Source organism: Parasteatoda tepidariorum, chromosome 3, assembly GCF_043381705.1.
Source record: "Parasteatoda tepidariorum isolate YZ-2023 chromosome 3, CAS_Ptep_4.0, whole genome shotgun sequence".
NCBI classification, from domain to species: Eukaryota; Metazoa; Arthropoda; class Arachnida; order Araneae; family Theridiidae; genus Parasteatoda; species Parasteatoda tepidariorum.
The window spans coordinates 1,802,573-1,806,415 of record NC_092206.1 but is presented as its reverse complement, the minus strand read 5'-3'; the positions used below and the strand labels follow the sequence as shown (position 1 = coordinate 1,806,415).

Here is a 3,843-nt window from a genome sequence, read left to right as displayed (position 1 = left end):
GCAAATTTCGTTAGATCTTTTATTTTTTTCAACAAAGACTTGTTGTAGATATGATTTCCAATATCGAACATTTCTACGTCGTTGGTCATACGAAATTTAGAAAAGTTTAGGAATAATGAAACACGTACAACCATAATATCAAGTTAAATAATATCAATGGGTCTAGAATTTTTGAATTAACTCTGTAAAACTAAAATATTAATCTAGGAATTTTATGTTTTAAAGCTGTAAGCACGATCTTAAGCACACAATTTAAAGCAAGAAAATGCAAAATTAGCTGAAGAAAAGTAACTAAAATAGTTAAGACCCTGTCTTTTCTCAGAAATTTACTTCCATCAAGGAACTTAATTTTAGACGCCTGCTTTTCATAATTTCAATCTTAAGAATCCATAACTTCAGCTTAGTTCTTAAATTAATTTTAGACTTTATTTTTTCTCCTAAAAACCAGCAATCATTGTCTTCACAAAGATTAGTAATAATACGAAAATTTTATCTCCAGAAATGTATGGGTAGAATTTTCAGGATTTCTAAAAATCCGGAATAAGCCTTTGTTAAAGAACGAACGCCAATTTCACAGAACAATATTTATATACGATTCTCCTTTATATATTTCTGAAAGCGAGGTTTAAATGAGTTTTTTAATTTCTTTTTAAATCAAATTTGAAGTTTCTGCTAAAGTGACGGTTATCTTAAGAAAAGGTTGCTAAGTATAAGTATAAGTATTTGGGTACTGCTATAAAAATTTTAAGTTGAATGAATCAAATTTTATTTTAAATCAAACATGAGCTTGCACTGATCTTGCATGAAAAAGCAGTGTTTTTTCAGAAACTAGTGTGGGAAGTGTGCTGACTATTTTCCGCAGAACAGAAGCTTTACTGTCAAAGTATAAAATGTTATTTTAAATACGAGCTCTCAATTAACTTTTACTAAAACAGCCTTGAAAAAGCAGGAATTACGGTAAAGTTTTCAGTTTGCGGCACTAAATAAGAGTAGAAGTTATCTAAATCTCACATTTAAAATCTAATCTCTAATTTTAATTTCAATGGGCTTTTTGACGTATTAATGTAATTTAGTTTGCATTAAATAAGAAAGGAATTTTTTTTTTAAAAGAAGCAAAATTATGAAGTTCAATTTATCTGACTCAGTTATTGGTTTTGCATATCGTTTCAAATCTGCAACTGAGGCACTTTACATATTGAATGTGTAACACTATAGTGTATTAGTAGTTTCTACTGATTTGTTTTAAAATACTTTTTTAAAATATGAATTTTATCAGAAGGATTCAGCGTAATTGTAATTTTTCAAAATTTAACTTTTTAAACATTCTGTAATTTATATTAATGTTCTTTCCTTTGCTATAAAGAAAGATAATAGAACGAAAATGGGGTATTGCCGATAGAGATAAGGAATTAAATTGTATAATACAAAGTAATCTGTTTCCAACTCAAATTAGAACTTTCAGTCAATGTTCAATTTGTATTTTCAACATCTTTGTTTTTTTTCTTCCATTTTTGTCATGAATATATAGGTCGCTTGTTAATGTGCGACCTACAAATGTTGTGTAGTCAAAAATTCTGCTTAAAATGTGTAGATTACTGTCTGGAGGAAGACCATAATTTGTATTAAAGTTTATTTTGTACTTTCTTTGAATGTTGTGGAAATTACTTAATATTTTCAATGGTTTGAAATGCTTGTTTTCCAGTACGAAGAGTCTTTTTCTTTCAGTAGCGAGAACTTAATTTTGTTTAAATTATCCATTTCATCTATTAGTTTTTCAAATGCTGAATCCTCTATAAATGTTAAGAAATAAAATTTAAAGGGACTTTATAAGTCTTTTTTTGGAAAATAAAAAATTTTCTACATTTAAATTGGCTTCTATTTCCAAATAGACCCGATAAACGTTAATGAAATTTAATCTTATAAATCTGCTTTATATCCCACAGATTGTCTCTAAAATAGTAATTAAAAATTTTTTACGTTACTTAACAAGATGTTAACAACTAAAGGCGAAAATTACCGTAATAGTTTTTTTTAGTGCGCAGCATTTGCATTAGATGGAAAGGAAACGGCGAAAAACTCCAATGGTTAGCCAAACTGTTATCAGATCCTAAATTTTTATTACTGAAAGTAACTTTTCTTCCGTTGAAAGAAAGCCTAAATTTAGTGAATTTCATACCGAAATGAGAATTGCTGAATTAATGCAACATAGGACAATATAAAACTGGAACTTGCAAGTAAGAAGTGATCAGAAGTTTTGTAGTGACTGGGAGAATGTGACGCATGAAGTGAAAGTGGTAGACGGCCGCTACCGCTTTTGCTTTGTGTTTCACATCCTTTCAGCCGTTTCGGAACTTCACGATTCACTTATTCAAATTTCTGTTTTTGGACAATTGGGCTTCGTGCTGTGTTAGGACAATATGAAACAGGATCTTGCAAGTAATGATCAGAAGTTTTGAAGTGACTGGGAGAATGCGACGCATGAAGTGGAAGTGGTAGGCGGCCGCTACCGCTTTTGCTTTGTGTTTCACACTCTTTCAGCCGTTTCGGAACTTCACGATTCACTTATTCAAATTTCTGTTTTTGGACAATTCGGCTTCGTGCTGTGTTTTCATATTTCGTTGAAGTATGAAAGCAAATGTTCAAGGGATAGAGCGCTTGCCTCTTATTTAGGTGACTCTAATTCAAATCCTAGAGATGATGACCTGGTCGATTTGAATTAGGCTTGCGGCTCTCCCAGACTCCAGTTTTAACGTAAAATATACTCAGTGATAAAAGGGATCATGGGTTTGAATCCCCTTCTCAGACTACCTATTGGAGATTTTCGTTGCTTTTTGGTCGATTTGCATATGCGGATAACTTTCCTGTAACGTTAAAACTTAACAAAAATTCGGTTAGTTCTTCAAAAGTTCGGTTAGTTATCACCCAAGACTATTTCAGTGCTTGATAAACGTTTGTCTTTTGGGAATAATTTCAAATTACGAAGCTACAAAGTTTAACATTGATAATTAAAACCCCGAAAATTTTATAAAATGAAATTAATAACTGAAATTAATAAATTAAGAAGTGAGTTTATTTTAAATTTTTTGTTAGAAAGTAATCGAAATATCACTTTTCACTGAATTAAATTAATAAATTTAATCAATAAAAATCATTTTGTTTTAATAGATGGAAACCTTGCAATTTATTTTTACTAATGTTTGATTCGAAAAAGTAGGAAAACAAATTAAATAGAACTTTTCTGTTCCCCTAATTCTGGTTTTTGATCGAACTTTAAATTTTAGTTCCTGTAAACTGCAAAGTTTTTGATAAATCATCATTTATATGTAGTAGTGCTAAATTTCATCAAAATTGCATGTATAATTAAATTTAACATTTACATGTGAATTTTCGTTTGAACTCTTTTTGGCAATAGAAATTTTTTCATTTGCAGTCCTGTATATTAGAACTTGTACTGTATGTATGACGGAATTTGTGAGCTGTTTATTTCGATGTTATAATTTGTGCCAATTTCTCAGTTTTGATATGCATTTTTAAAATGAGGAAACAATAAATTAGTCTTGTATGTATTGATGTGTATTTAATGGTGTTTCTCAAAACAAAACTGTCAAATCAAACTGTCACTTTAAATAAGAGCTTTCAATTAACTTTTATTAAAACTGAGCCTTAACAGCTAGAATTGCGGGAAAGTTTTATCTCAACTGTGGCATAAAATAAGAATAAAATGTATTCTAAATCTAAAATTTAAAAAAAAAATCTTGAATGATCCTTTTAATATAATGTAAGTTACTTTTTTAAATAAGAAAAGAATTTTTAAAAAACAGAATATGAAGTAAATTTATCAGA

The 3,843-nt window shown here is 29.4% G+C and overlaps 1 long non-coding RNA gene across 1 annotated transcript in view; it reads right to left on the bottom strand.

The window, feature by feature from the left end:
* LOC139425103 (uncharacterized) overlaps window positions 1-3,447 on the bottom strand; it is a 57,587-nt gene extending 54,140 nt beyond the window's left edge. The window contains exon 1 of the long non-coding RNA XR_011636310.1: window positions 3,353-3,447. This is a non-coding gene — a long non-coding RNA (uncharacterized lncRNA). The remainder of the gene's footprint in view (window positions 1-3,352) is intronic.
* Between the last annotated feature and the right edge of the window lie 396 nt (window positions 3,448-3,843).